Below are 16,542 nucleotides of genomic sequence, written 5' to 3'. Positions count from 1 at the left end.
AATTTTATGCTTGGGGAAGTAATGTAAAAAAAACACACACAAAGTATTCAGATGGAGACGAAAAGTTTAATTCAATATAAACATTAAACCTTGCCATTATACGTGAAAAACAATACCATTTAAATGTCCTACACGGGACCTCCTACAGGCCCCAATCCTTTTGAGGTAATTTTGAATTACTTTTCGGCGCATTACCGGTAATATCTCGGTCATAACTTCACGGATCTTGGTTTTCAGTTGCTCAAGAGTGTGAGGATTGTTGGCGTAAACACGATCTATTGCATAGGCCCACAAAAGAGATCTTGCGGGCCAATTGACATGACTCAATCTCGAAATTACGCGTTCTGGAAATTTCTAATAACACCACCGGACCATAATGCACACCGTAATGATACGGTCACTTTTTCAGGATGCAAAGGCCTTTCTGCGATCACCTGAGGATTTTGAGAGCCCCATATACGGCTGTTCTGTTTATTCACATAACTACCCAGCGAACAATGAGCCTCATCGCTGAAGAAAATTCAGTTTTAAAAATCATCAACGGCTTGTTGTTCAATCACCCAATTTGCATATGTTCTTTGCCCATGGTCTTGGGGGTTAAGTTATTGAGTCAGTTGGACTTTGTACGGATGGGGCTTCAAATTCGTCACAATGAGACGTAAGACAAGCCCAAATGTTGAGCACGTCGGGGAATCGACGAATTCGGGTCTTCCTCCACACTTTGAGCAGCAATAACGACATTTTCAGCTTAACGAAAGTTGCGATGATGCACAGGCCTTACAATATCAGTAACCGATCCAGTCTCTTCAAGTGTTTCCACTGTGTTCGAAATTGTTTGCTCTGTGGGTCGATTATTTCGACCGTAATCTGCTCGTAAAGCCCTAAACTTTCATACAGCAGAATCATCATTTTTGTAGTAATATTTAATAATTTTTTCGCGTTCTTCGACAGTTAAACGATCCATATTCCAAAAAGGTAAACCTTCAACTAAAACAAAAACGTTTCGGATGACATTTACCTTTGGCAGATATCAAATGGCAAGGTTTTACTTTTCCAACCTCGAATTGGATAACCCGTTATTTATAATCGGAACAGCCGGTTAATCTTTCTGCTGATTGGTTTTTACTGCATAACTGATTTTACTGTTTTTTAGGTATGGATAACAGCACGTGCACTTTATTTCATTTAAACGACATTTTGGAGTCGTTTTATGTTGACAGCTCAGCGAGCAATATTTATGGCGAGGTGAGTTAAAACCGACTGCTGAATTTCAATGAAGATTTAGGGCACAACGATCAATTAAAACTTTTGAAGTCAATATAATTCTGCCTAAGAATACCAGCTTTCAATTACTTAATTGTGGGGTTTTATTGGGTGTGTATTACGAGTCACACATTAATTGATCCGGTTAAGGTTTTGGAAAGACAGTAGCGTTCTTTAATGTTCAAGATTCTCCAATTACCGTCTTGAGAACAATATTTGGCCAACGTCATTTGTATTTTGAACAATATAATATTTACTTTAAGAATTTAAATAAAAAACTAAATTATAAAATTAAATTATAAATACATTTACAATTGAGATTTTTTTTTAACAAAATTCCAATTCAATATGAAAACTTGAAAGTATGAATAATATATGGAAAGTATAACAACTTTCAAGAATTTCGTGTGTCAAGCCTCAGTAGTTTTGGATATGCCCAAGAACAAATAGTAATTATAGTATTTCTTCTAGCACTTGATAAGATTCGAAATGGACGACGTATGACTGTTGATCAAAAAAGTGTGTGCACTGAAATTGACAAATATTTTCTTTTCCATCGCATTAGAGAAATAATAATGGGCTGTCGTTTATCGTTATTTATAGGAGGGGGAGTTTATCGGGGATTAAGGGAGCTACTCGCTCAAAATTCCGTTGCTTATAAAATTGCAACACTGTGTCATGGGAAACGTAAAATTCGCAATTACTAAAGGGCGGTTTATTTTCCCAATCGTTTTGCTACTTGCCAATGCTATAGCCTCTGCCTAAATGTTACCTTGGATCTAGGGAAAGTTACGCATTATTGACATGGTCTTACTTCAACATGTTAAAAGTAGGACCTCAATCAGAATAGCTTTATTTTAATGTGATAATAATTGGCATCCACAAACATTATAATATTGTGCAACAAAAATGTGATTTCTGTGTTTTTCAATTTTATTTATTTCATCATTTAGGGCTATAAAATTTAACTAAAATGTGTCCTTTCAATATAAAACAAAATTTCCTTGTTTTCGTATTGAGTGTGCCTGCCAGGCGAAATGTTTTAGAGACGCAGAGACGTTTTGTCACATACTTTTCGTAATTTTTTTTTTTGGTAAACAAATACTTTGAATTTAATGGTATTTCTGAAATTACAATCTGATCATGATGATCAATGAGAAAAATTTATCAAGCCTAATTTACTACCGTTATGAAACTTATACGGGGTGTCAATTTAAAAACTTCCTACCCTCACTATCTTTTTTGCAGCTGAAAATATGAAACATTCGAAAGACCCGTCATTTTTATTTGTAAGGGGGACACTTTAAATTAATATTTTAACCTCCTGTGTCCACCCCCTAGGAGGCGTTCAATTCTCTTTGCACTAGTTACCACTGTGTTGCTTTTTGTTCAGAGGTTTCCGAATAATCGCGCTCCAAAGTTGTAGACACAATTAAACTTGCGTGCATTGAGATATTGGTTTTCAGGTTAGCGTTTACACAAAAACAATTGCATTGGGTCTCCTTGTAATACAAATTATTAGAAGAGTAGGTTACACTGTTAAAGTCGTTGAGTAACAAGAAGAAAATCTAGTTTGATCTTTTTTCTTATTTATTGATTATTTCATATCGACAAAAATGACTTTTTATTTGTGTAGGAGAAATTTTTACAATCAAACCATGTCATCTGCTTATGCACTATCTTATATACAGGGTGATTCAAAATTAGCATCATTCCTCCGGATGTGTTGTCTGGCGCTGTTATAGGAGTACAGAAAAATAGTAAAATAAATTAATTGTTATTAAAAACTGAGAAATTTGCAAAAAAACTATATCAGAAATACAGCAGCAATGTTTTTCAAGGCAATATGCCTAACTAACATTGCGCAAATTACTGTTCCTTGGTAATTATTTAAAACTACGGTAACCATACAGAGTGACCATAAGATATACAAGGATAAACGGTAAATTTAACAAAAATTGTTGACTGCGGAACGTACTTTCGAAACGTCAACCTGTTCTCATAACCTAGAATTAGTTAAAAGGTTAACTCCAAACAAGCTAGCCTGTGTAATCTCCTTATTATTCACTCTTATGAAGCAGCTTCTCGTATTCAGTTAATTAACTGCTGCTCCATTTGGATCTCTTTGTGCTGTCTGTATCGTACAAACGTGGTAGGAATGTAGCCCTTTCTCGGTACTTATTTGGTGCTTGGGAAAGTGTTAGTTATTGTGCTCTCAGTACCCCTGGAAGGCCTGATTCGATTATGTCCAATACTTGTTCCTCTGTGCCTGGAACCCGAACATCTATTGTCGTCCACTATCTTCCTGGAACCACTCTCCTCGCCCTTTGTTGGCGTGAGTTCTTTCAGCTTCTGCTGTATTACTGTAGCATTTCCCCTGAACTAATTGCAAATCCGCAAATTTGTGAAAATATATTCAAAGTAAGTCACAGTTTGACAAATTATTGTTATTATTGACAAGGGCTATCCACCTGTAACCAGATCGCAATTTTTCTTTTCGAATGCTTAACTATTCCAACTGCTAATATATTTTAGAAATTTGAGAAAAAAAATGTTTCAATATTTGTCTCCTACTCCATAAGTGAGCCTCTATCACCCCTTAAAGGGAATGACGCCAATTTTTGATCAACCAGTATATCTTATAAGCCTAACATTTTGGAAAACCTTACCGGGAATTGAGCGGCTTTCTGCTGCAATTAGCCTTTAATATCATCAATATCAGCAGGCTTTGTTTTATAAACGATGGACTTAAGATGTCTCCAAAGAAAGAAGTCTAAGGATTAGGGGTTTTCAATTGGGTGATCTTGGTAGCCATTCAATTGGCCCCCTTCTGCCAATCAATCTGTCCCTGATTATCTTATCAATGTCAGGGGGTATTCGAAAACAGACTTTATTGTTGGTTACAGGAAAATAGACAATATTTTGTACAACTTATAAGCTAGTGCGTCAGTACATGTCATGTGTTTTATTGTAGAAATTTCTCGTCCGTAAATAAAAAGTATTTTTTATCGAAGTAAAATAATCAATAAATTCGAAATCAATTGTGCAAACTAGCTTTCCTTCTTGTTATTCAACGATTTTAACGGTGTAACCGAATCTTCTAAAAATTTGTACTATAAGGAGACCCAATGTTTAAACACTAATCTGAAAACCAAAATCTCAGTACAGGCTGGCAGGCATTTCTGTAATGTTGAAACGCGATTATTTGAAAACCGCTGAGCAAAAACCAACAAAGTAATCACTAGTATAAAGATAATTGACGATAAAGAAACGCCCTTTAAAACGCTGTTCCACTTGACCCCCCATTTTTTGAGAGAGAATTTGATTGTACATAAGTACTTTGTTATATATTGAGAAGGTGGAATTTCGTCCAAGCAGCCAATACATTTAATGTCTAATTGTTCCTTTTTTTACAATTTTATAACATTGTTGCCGTCTTTCTGATAGCGTTTTTGCAAATTTCTCGTTTTTTTATAACAATTATTTTTTTCTGTACTCACAAAACAATCCCCAGAGAACACCTTCAGAGGAATTACGCCATTTTTAAATCACCCTGTATATTATTTTTACCAGAGGAATGGACGTTTGGAATTTTTTTTCCATTCGTCCAAGATCGTGTTTTGAGTATTGAAACTTCGGCCAACGTGCTAAAATATACTTTTAAGACGAATTTGAGGCTGAACTTGTACCAAATTTATAATTTACGAACTGTAAGTAAGCTTTAAATTAGGACTAATAGTTATCGGTAAACCGACGTAATTCACTAAAAGAGCATGTCGGTTACTTTCTATTGAGAAAACTTTACTTTATTTTATACATCACATTTGCACACATCGTGCAGAAAAGTGCTTGTGTAAAAGTAATGCAAATGAATACTAAAGGAAAGTCCTTTTTCATGATCATCGATTCTGATCGGAAAATTGCAGTTTTTGATTCATTTAAACTATTCCTTTTTGTCGCTTATTATCGTTTGTATTCTTTTTTCGTGTTCATTCTTTTTTCTTATTATATAATAATAATTTTCCAAACTTAGAAGCAACGCGGGACTTATATCAGATCATGTGCAGCGTTGTGCTATAAAATCTAGATATTCTTCTATGATAAAGATTTCTCTCAAAGCTCAGCGAAATAAACAACTCGGGGCGCGTTGCATACTTGCAATTTTAATGCTCAAAATGGGAACGGATGTACAGTACAAATAAAAACTTATTATCATTTAGTTAAACGCACATATTTTTATTATTGCATCGCATAATAATAATGCGAGGCGAACGAGGTGGACATTTTACAAATTAGCAAGGTATACGAAAATAAATATGCTGCGACTGTAGTACAGCGGTACTATGCGGGCAACCACTACAAATGCCGCAGTTATGAAATTAAAAGAAGTTTAAGTGTAGAAAATTTGATATTAGTTTTGTCCTATGTTATTATCAGATGTTTTGGAATCCATCGCTGCGATCTGATGCGATCCATCAATTATCAACTTTTTTGCTTTAGATCTGCTAAACTATATATTATATAAAAATAACTTATTAGGTTTCCATAAAAAATGTACAGATCCTCCCTACCAAGGTTTGGTGCTATAAATATGTTGTTATTAAATATATTTTAAAGCGGTTGGTCAACTAAATGAAAAAACTCATGCTTGACATGGACAAGGGATGAAATGATCAGTTTTTCAAAAAAGCTGACTATTTTAATACATTTTTAAGGAAATTTAACCTGTTTTCTAAATTTAATTGAAGAACGGCTAATCTAATTAATTGAATTAACCTGAACGATAATTATTTTTTCATTGCAACAGCTCCTCCCTAGGAGCTGTTGTTTTGTTTTTACCTGCGGCAGACATTACCAACTACGATGAGATAATAGTCGCAGTGATCTCCAGTTTGACAGCGCTCTAACTCATTCAACACCTGTCCCGATTGGCTCCTTTATAGTGTCTCCAGTGCTTCGATAGCAAGGACTCTCAATCAGTTGATCCCTGCACAAATTAAATGACATTATCTATCCGTCTTCATCTTCTTTTTTTGTGCCTTGTGCTAATCCGCAGGTTAGCGAATGTCTGTACTCTTCATAAACGGCGTTCCAATGATAACAACGGAATTAAGTTTTAAATAAAACATATACAGGGTGGTTTTCTAGTGTTTTGGAGTCCATTATTTCCGATGGTGTTGAACTTTCGAAAAATAGTTTCATATAAAAGTTGTTGACGCACAAAGTGTGCACATTATAAAAATATCTTATTTGATACAGAGTGTCTCAGAAAAGCTAGGCAAGATCAAAATATATTTTTTAAACTAGAACTACCCATTTTTCATTAGCTCATCGAACGCAGCTTGAAACGCTGCATATTTTATAATAATTTTTATAATAAAATAATTTATAATTTGAAAACGGTTGATTTCGCAGCTTAAAGTGTAAATGCAGATTTGTAACTTTGTAAATTGTCTATCTAATGACGTATTAATATACGGGTACTTCCATTTGAAAAACAAAAGTTCTAGTGCGTTAAAAAGTTTTAGATTGAAGTCCACATTGTTAACACCCTGTACAATGTATTGATATTTTGGTTCAACAGAATTCTCAACGGTTTTGTGGTGATTGTAAAGACGTATTTTTTTTGTTTCTTTAACTGCTTTTTTTTGCTTCCACAATTAATTTTTAAATACCATGTTTTAATGCAAAAATTTACTAAAATGGAGATAATCTGTCAACGTCGCAAGTAAGAAAAAAACAATTTACGGTGCATAGGCAGCGTTTCAATCTGCATTTCATGAGCTAATGAAAAATGGATAGTTCTATTTAAAAAAGTACACCTTGAGCTGGCCTGGCTTTTCTGAGACACTCTGTATCACATAAGATATTTTGAAAATGTGCGCACTTTGTGCGTCAACAATGTTAAATGAAACTATTTTTCGAAAGTTCAACACGGAAATAATAGACTCTATCGCACTAAAAATCCACCCTGTGTATTTGTGGCATAAGTTTGAAACTTTTATTGAAAAATTAAGTACACATCATGAATGGAATAAAATATCGGACAAATGACCGCCTCGGCTTTGCTAGCACGGATGTGCTCTTTTCATGAAATTTTCAAGTACTCTTTCGCGGAAATTTTGCGGTATTTCATAGATACAGCGTTGATTTTCATCTTTTAAAGCTTCAATCGTTGATGGGTTGTTCACAAAAACTTGTGACTTTAACAAACCCCAAAATGAAAAAGTCCGAAGGCGTTAAAACGCATGATCTGGACGGCAAATGCCGATCTTCAAAACACGACCAGGAAATGACTCGTGCATTAATTCAACAGTTTCTCCGGCTGCATGGCATGTTGCACCGTCCTGTTGTAACCACATGTTGTTGAGATCCGTATTTTGCAATTTTGAGACAACAAAGTTAGTTAACATTTCACGATAACAAACACCACTCACTCTTAATGCTTGACCAACGGCATTTTTGAAGGAAAATGGTCCGATGATACCTGTAGCCCACAATGTACACCAAACAGTGAGTAGATGTATCCGTTTCTGCACGATCACTCGTGCATTTTCGGAACTCCAAATGCCAAAATTTTGTCGATTAACGAAGCCATCAAGATGAAAATGAGCTTCGACACTAAAGATGAGAGAAAGAAAATTCAATCAACAAAAGCTCTTCGTTGCCCATGGTCTTCTGGCTTTAGCTCTTTCTAGCTCTTCTAGCAAACACATCTTTTGTTCAAATTAGATGCATGGTTGTTGTGGAAACACCAATTTCCTGAGCTTGATGCCGAATTGATGTGGTTGGGGTTTCCTCAACTTTTGCACCGTTGTCGAGCGACCCGGAAGAACGCGTGTTTCCGTTTTCACATCATTAACAGACCCAGTTTGCTGATATTTATTTATTAATTTTCTCACAGTGGCTGCAATTAGAGCATTCCGATGGCCCGTAATTATACTCATTTTGGAAACTGTGGCTGCAAAACTTCCACCACTTTGATAATAATTTGTGACAATGAGAATTCTTTGTTGTGTATTGAACCGCTCCATTTTAATTAACTTCCTGCTGACTACTAACGAACGGCTTTTTTTAATGTCATATCATGACGCTACAAATGGCGCGCAATTCCAAAATGGCCGTCGTTCTTATTGGAACACCTTTTACAATATGTAGAGTGCCGTTTTTGGCGTTTCGAAAAATGATGGCTGCGTCACCAATGGTACACGAGTTCCGTATTTTTCTTGGCCAGTCATCATCACCATCATCACCCAGCTATATGCTCGTCCACTGCTGGACATAAGCCTCCCGTAAAGATTTCCATCTCCCTCTATCCAGTGTTTCGGCTTCGGAAGTTAGTACTGGTAAAATACATTGGTCGAAGACACTCCTCTTAAAACACATGGGAATATCAGATCTCAAGATGTAGCTCAATCTTCCAAAGGCTGTCCATGTATGACCTATTCTTCTGCCAATTTGTCAGGTTTGATTATCCCTTCCCAATCGAATCTCGTGGCCTAAGTATTTGTAGGAGTATACTTGCCCAATGTTTAAATTGTCCACTCTTAAACCGGCGCCACACGATGCGTCGAACATTCGTTCCAACGTTGGACCGAACATTTGAGTCAAAAAGTTGGACAGTTCGTGCGGCAAATGTATCTGCTACACGGTGTGTCGAATGCTTGAAGCAAAATTGCTTTTGAATTGTGGTTCAAACGTTTGTCTACATTCGTCAATATGCAGGATACTGCTGATGCTGCAGTTATAGCCGCAGCGGTGCGAGTTTTTAGTTGTGTGAATGGTTTACTCAACGTCATTTTGAAACTTATTTTTTAACACTTTGTATTAATCAAAGTTATCAAAATTTTGTCGAAATTCCATTAAAGTAATTTTCAACAAGAACGCACGCAATTCTGATTTATCTTGCTGACTGCGTGTACTTATTATGATATTCTTATCTTTCCTGGGTCTCAAAGTGTGAAGTGAAAATTTTGAAAATCTTTATTTTATTACGTTTCGGCGAGACAACAGCGCCATCATCAGATTTAAAATTTACGCAAACTCATGATTGGTAAAAATCAACGTTGTTTTAGGTCTTTGCCTTCTTGGAGGACTTTGTCTATAGACAAATTTAAGGTTTACATTTTCTAAATTTTTCTTAAATTTTAATCAAAATTTTTACTTCACCAGCCTGAGACCCAGGAAAGATAAGAATATCATAACGTAGGCAATATCGACGACGAGATAACAAACCAATATTTTCCAAATATTTATCCCACCTACCCCCCGATTTCGATAATCTGAAAGAAAAGGGAAAAAATCTGGATTCGATCACATTTTAAGTGCTGCTTGATTTATGTGACACTTGTTCACAGCTTTCGTATCTAATTTAATGTTTTCGCACGCAAAATCATGTTAAGTATTTAAGACTCAATTTACTTAAAACATAATATTAAGGGCTCCGAGGACAGATGCAAAGCAGTTCAGTATCTGATTACCGTTTAACCACAATTCGTTTTGTTGTATCGTTTTTGGACAGGGTGACCCATGCATCAAACTAGAGATGAGCTGAAGCGTGATTTCAAAATCACTGTTATAACTGTGAATGTGATTTTGTAACCCTGTGAATGTGATTTCACTTGTCGTTGCCGTTTTCGCGATATAGGAGCGTTATAAGGTGATGCCCATTGTGCCTCACTTGCAGAAACAATTTTAAAACATTTGAAATTATTTTTTTAAAAATAAATAACCTAATTTAGGTATACAACAAATAACACTTTGTACTTAAAGTACAAATTAATTTAAAGATGCTAAAAAATAACAATAAAATTCAGTCTCAATGGAACCCGTCAATGGAACCCATTAACGATTTAACGAACAAAATAATTTTATTTGGGTTCGTTCTTTCGCCGGGCCACATGTGCAACATATGATCACTACACGCAACTGGCAATAGTAGCGTTTAAAGTAGCAGTGAAAATATAAGTCGCACTTTAATATCACGTTAGTGTCAATCACGTTTTAGATTATATTTTTATTTACTGTTATTGGTATTTATCAATCGCTGTGAAAAAAATCACTGGTAGTGATTTGTTGCTCAATTCCACTTCAAACCAAACATTAGTATGAGCCGTATGGTCTTGTAAGACCCTCGCACAACTCTTGCAAAAATTTTGGTATTGCAGGACATGGTCTTGGTCTTGGTCTTGTTCTTGCATACATAGTTTTGGTCTTGGTCTTGGTCTTGCAAGACCAATGCCAATCTCTTTCATCACTTATAATGTTTTTCAAACTAAATTTTATAAAATGTTTAACGAGGATATATCACCATTAATTATAATTAAAAAAATACACCCCTTTGTAGAATGAAATCAACAATACTTTCGATTTAATTTTTAACTACGCGGTTAAATCCACTAAAAAGTTTATGGAAAACAAACTATTTTCAACCAATCGTGAAGCTGTGCATCAAATCAACGAACTTTTTTCTTCGAGGGTTGCAACGATTCCTTTAACTCGGTCAAAAATACCGACAAGAGCCGACATTGGAGCTCTAGGTCGATGAACCGTCAAGCCCCAACGTTCGAGGGTGTTCGTAGCATCGTGTAGCCCAGCATTGACTCGGTCCAAAATACCGACAAAGGCCGGAACATGTTCCAACGTTCGCGTTCGAAGCTCGACATTCGTAGCTCAAAGTTCGAAAGTCCGCCACACGATGCGATGAACCGTCCAGCCTCCAACGTTGGGAGGTGTTCGTAGCATCATATCATCATTTCTTGCGCTTCTTTGATGTCATTTGTAATTAATATTAGAACCTCGGCGAAGCGTAGATGACTAAGTTTTTCACCATTAATGTTGATGTGAAGGTTCTCCATGTTTGTCCGTTTGAACATGTACTCTAAAAGGTTGGTAAATAATTTGGGGGATATGACATACCCTTGTCTCACACCTCTCTCTATTTAGAACCTAGTATCGATTCTATAGTGAGTATCTTCATGAAGTTTAACGGCAGCATTCGCGCCCTTGTATAATTGCTTAATGATGTCGATGTAGCGATGGTCGATTCTGCAATCAGCGAAGGCACTAAGCATGTTATGGTGATCTATTGTGTCAAAGGCTTTTTCATAGTCTACAGAAATGAAAACTAACGGTTTATTATACTCTATGCATTTTTCATTGAGGATTTTAATTGTATGAAGATGGTCCCTTGAGCCATAGCACTTACGAAATCCTGCCTGCGCAATAGGTTGGTAAAGATCGAGTTTAGCTGTCAGCCTTTTGTGATTATTCTCATAAACAGCTGATATATCTGCGATAGCAGGCTAATTGGTCTGTAGTTTTCTATTTGGGCTATATCTCCTTTCTTGTGTAAAAGTATTATGATGGACTTATTCCATTGATCAGGCGTTATGGAGTTTCTTAAACAAGCATTGTATAGTTTACAGAGTATTTTTAGTGCTGATCCTCCGAGTTTTATTTTTTCGGTGAAAATTTCGTCATCTCCTGGCGATTTATTGTTTTTCATGTCTTTTAAGCAGTTGTTTATTTCGTCTTGAGTGGTTTCTGGGATGACTTCTGATCCCTGGTTTTGTATCACTGGAAGGCCTACGCCAATTTCTGTTGTTGTAGTTTTCTTATAGAGTTCCGCATAAAAGCTTCTCACGATTAGCAGGATGTCTCGCTTATTTGTCGTGGTTTGTCCGTTCTTGTTGTAAATTATCTTACTTAATTGCTTCTTACCCTCTGACAATTTTTTCCTAAGCACTTTCATTTCCCTGATTTCCTCTATCACCCTAGTTATTTTCTCTGTTTTATGTAGCCAAACATCTCTTCGGATAGCCTTTGATTTTTCTTTGATGATTGCTCTTAGCTGAGTGGCATTGTTTTGATGTTTGTCTGTTCAATTTATTATTTTTCCATCAACTTCTTAGTACTATCACTCAACGTCTCCTCCTTTTCAACTCCAAGCGATTGTTTGCACTTGTTTTTCGCTTCTGTCATTGCTGGTATTATTTGTTTGTTTCGTCTCCTCAATCTCTATATCCTCTTCATTTATCAGCATTGATGATAGGCAAGAATTAAGGAGTTGTGCGTATTGGTCTGCGCTTTGTGTTGTTACTGATTTTCTAGACGCTGTTTTTCTTATTAGTTTTGACCTCTCTTTTCTTGTATTTATTACTATTTTTGCTCTCACGGCTATGTGGTAGCTGCCGATAGAAAATTTGTCAGGAACAGTTACGTCTTGCATTATAGTAGGTGACCTGATTAAAGTATCAGTTTTTTCTCTTGCTTTACTTCTTTATACTTCTATTTAGTAGCCTACAGTCCTAAGACCAAAACGTTTACCTATAACCTCTATTATTATATTCATTGCTTGCTAGATATCCTCTAAAGCGTAGCGTGCTAGAAACGGCGTATCGTCTGCATATCGTATATTGTTAATTGTAATTCAGTTAATATATTCACATATTAATTCCTCCCGTTTTCCTTTCCAAGGTAATTTGACCAGACCAGACCAAAGAAACACGTGGTTTGACGACCACAGGTTACCGTCTACTAAGCTATTACCAAATACCGAATCAGTAAATAAATCAACATAATATAAAAACCAATAAAATCTAACAAGTTGCTCTATACTCGCCCAAATATCATCTCGACGTCGTCTTCAAAATCACCCACACCTCATATTGCCAATTTACGCTTCACGTGCTCACTCCAGTCTCATCCAGACTGTCCCTGGCTAACCAATTCAGGGAGCTGATGGTCTTACGAGCATATCCAAGCAGGCGGACAAAATCTACAAAAGACTGCACGAAGATGGCGGACTTGGTCGTCAAATTGGATCTTGACTACGGTTGAGCTGGGGAAGAACGGTCGACTAATCTCTACTCTCGTTGGTACTTGATTCCCGTTGTTGGGCCACCTCCCGGGATCGATTTTTCGTCTCTTCCATTAAAAAACGGTGGCCAGGGCGAAGCTGAATGCTAATTTTTTATGACAGCCGTTGAACACTATAATTTCAATAACCTGTCTTTTCGACGTAGCCTTTGTCGATTGGTGGATAAAAAATAAGGTTATCAATACAGCTATTTTGCAGTTCTGACTTAACTATCCCAATCTGTAATTCTGGTGAAAGCAAGCATTTTTGAAGATGTAATGGCTATGATTAGTACGGAGATCAAATATTTGACTAAGCCACTTTATTAAAATGTATTGCGTGCTATTGTGAATATTCGTAAATAGCTACAATGAATCTGTAATTATGTATCTTGTAATTTAAGGTATGTTTTATTTTTGGATAAACTCCGAAAACCCAAAGAAATTTTGTTTTGATGCTGCCCTCTCTCAAAAGCACTATTTGTAATCCCTGCCAATCATTTAAATATTTGGTTAGTGGTCGCCCAATAAAACGTACGGTCTTAGTGCCACTTTGGTTTTAATGAATTTCAGATGGAAAGTACCTACCTTTCGGAAGCTATTTCATTATTTTTTTCTTAGATGTTTAGAGAAGTGGTCATCAATTATATGTTTCTCACTGAGTTTTCCGATTAGTTTGTTGTTGTGGAGTGTCACTGTGCTGGCATTTAGGAGGCCTTTAATGTTGATTTATGTATATATTGATTATTATCGTTTCTTTATATCTGATTTTGCATTATATTAGTTTGCCCTTAGTACCGTACCATTGATTTATCTCATACGATGTTTCCCTTGTCTCTTTTATTTACTAGTAGTGACTGCATGAATACCTCTTTGTTAATTTAGGACCAAAATCAATCTGTTTTCCGGTCTAGGGCCCTTAAGATTATATAAATGATGCCCCAAAGTGATTGATGAACCCAAGAAGACAAGCAGGCATATCTTGTCAATTAATTATTTTGTTTAAATAGTCCAATTAATTAAACTTGTTACGAATGGAAACAAGTAAATTTAACAGCTTTTCTGATCATAAAATGTATGATGTCGCGCATTATGCATTTTTTATAAAAATTAAAACAAAAAATGAAAATCAAATGCTATTAAATGCCTAATTGCTGAAAGGAAAGAAACAAAGCTGGTACATTTTTGGTTCATAAACACGTAATTGAGCAATCTCCTTCATTATCTCTATTTCTTGTCTCGGAACGGTTTCCAATTTAACGTCCACCGAAGAAGTAAAAATACGCCAATTGCCTTAGAGCTGACAAGCCAAATTTTTGTTGAATATTATAAGAATTAAAAGTGTATTTTAAGCATCCATTATTGCTTTTAACTGTACATCATTAGCGCACCAGATATTCAAATAGTTCAAATTCAGATGGTCTGAAAATTTGCAAATAATTTTTTGAAATTGGTTTTTCATTCAGATTTATTTAATACTTTTACTGAAAATAAGTATTAGTAGCATCAATATTGAATATCACTGTATCCAATAGATAGCATTCGCAATTTTTTTTGGTGGCTTTACATTCTTTATATCGAAAAGCAGCTTACATTTAAATGCAATTTGTTGACTATAAAGGACTTATCTTTAAACCCCCATCTAGCTACGCAATTTAAATTGTTTAACGTTTATTCCAAAGCTAGCACAGAACTTCAAAATGGTTATAAATCTTACTGATTTAGAGCCAGGTCCTGGGACGTGCTTAATTTATTAACAGTATGGTAGAGAAATTGGCATTTAAGCTAAACGAATTTCAAGAGAATTTACAGAAATTTTATTTCGGGTAACTCCTTCATGACTGTGTATGCTTTGGAATCAACTAAACACCCCCACCAAACCGCTGGCTTCTATTCCACGCCAACTCTAAAATTTTAAATTCCAACCCCCAAAAATAATTTTGGGTTGCATTCCATCTCGTTACATTTGATGAAGCGTTTCCTACTATCCGACGTATTAGTTAAAAAGCTATCGCGAATAGCAACAATAAATCTTATTAAATAGCAACACAAAATTGTTTATTTCGATATTATTGTGATTATTTAATTTCTTTAAATGGATGAACCACTGGCCCAAGCACCTTCTGGCAACGTCAACCCGTTTCGATTTTGGTCGGTCAAGATGTAAGGTATGTTTGCTGGTACTTCATTTTTCTACTGCCATAAATCAAAAAGTTATTAATATTGATACTAAGAAAGTTGTGCATTACTGTTATAAAGATCTTTGGTGTGGTGTTTTCCAGAATATTGTATAGTATAGCTGAACGTGGAAAAATGATATAGGATGTTTACAATGATTTGCAATTTTTTTATGTAGCAGTAATAAATCGAATATATTTTTTCTTGAAAGCGCAATTTTAATTGTCCTATCCAAATATGGCAAGATAACTTAAGAATAAATTTATTTGTCTTACTTTGCCTTGTTGCAAACTATTGTTTCGCCTCAAGTACATAATATACTGACTGAACATAATTTATTACAAACGCGGGCAGCTTGTTTCTACATCGAAATTGTAACAGGAAAATGTCATACATTGAAGTTTTCTTTGCTTTAGAGTTAAATTGCGAGTATTCAGTGTTGCTCAATTGAATTTTCTGCTTTCAGACGTTTCCGTTTTACATTGTCTTGTTAAAGGACCATATTTTCCAATACAGTAAGTAGCAAATTTGTTCTGTTTATTGGTCCTCGCGTATGCCGCAATTTTCTTCATTGTCAGTGGACACAGTGCTTTAATTTCCATATTTAACATTAAGACATTAATCTGTACAGATTCTGTTTAAATGGGAATTGGAATTTTCTTATAATCATAAGCTCGGTTGTTGAGTCTCGTATACTATCATAAGCTTTTTAAATGCTTTTAGTCTCTTGACGCAGGAATTTTGAGTAGCCGAAGAATTATGCAAAATTTTCAAGCTACATTATGGAAACGCACAAATGGAGCCTGAAGGAACATAAAACCTGGGGTTCTGTTTAGCTGAACTAAAGAATTTCAGAATTTCCAGAAAATTTTACGATTTACATGTTTAAGTTATTGTCGCATTTGGCTGTGGCGGTGCCAAAATTTAATTCTTCAATTGAGTTCCCAAAGCGTGGATATGACTTTACTACAATGCGGTGTTCATTCATTGCCTGATTTTAACAAAGAATAGTTCAATTTTACTTTAAAAGGTTACTCATGTTCAGGAAATACGATTGAATCAGTGCAGTTTCTTGTTAAAAAAGTATGAAAAGTTGAAGATCCTTGTGATGTCATCACAGTTAATTTTTATTTTCGTCAGTGCATGCATATAAATAATCAGTTGAATTAAAGATATAGCTGAAGATCAGGAGAAGCTGGCATTCGGGGCATCACCACATTTTTTGTTCTTTCCGATCGCAAG

General features: G+C 35.5%; 1 long non-coding RNA gene across 1 annotated transcript; it reads left to right on the top strand.

Annotated features, from left to right (window-relative positions):
- The first annotated feature begins 1,007 nt into the window (after positions 1-1,007).
- Positions 1,008-1,336, top strand: LOC125502650. The gene is made up of 2 exons (XR_007280419.1): positions 1,008-1,098; positions 1,154-1,336. It is a non-coding gene; the product is annotated as an uncharacterized LOC125502650 (long non-coding RNA).
- The last annotated feature ends 15,206 nt before the right edge of the window (positions 1,337-16,542 follow it).

The sequence above is a fragment of the Dendroctonus ponderosae genome, unplaced genomic scaffold, assembly GCF_020466585.1.
Source record: "Dendroctonus ponderosae isolate FM_Combo_2020 unplaced genomic scaffold, Dpon_F_20191213v2 Dpon_F_20191213_1, whole genome shotgun sequence".
In the NCBI taxonomy this organism is placed as follows: Eukaryota; Metazoa; Arthropoda; class Insecta; order Coleoptera; family Curculionidae; genus Dendroctonus; species Dendroctonus ponderosae.
The sequence above is the reverse complement of the archived record's forward strand: the minus strand, read 5'-3'. Positions and strand labels throughout refer to the sequence as shown.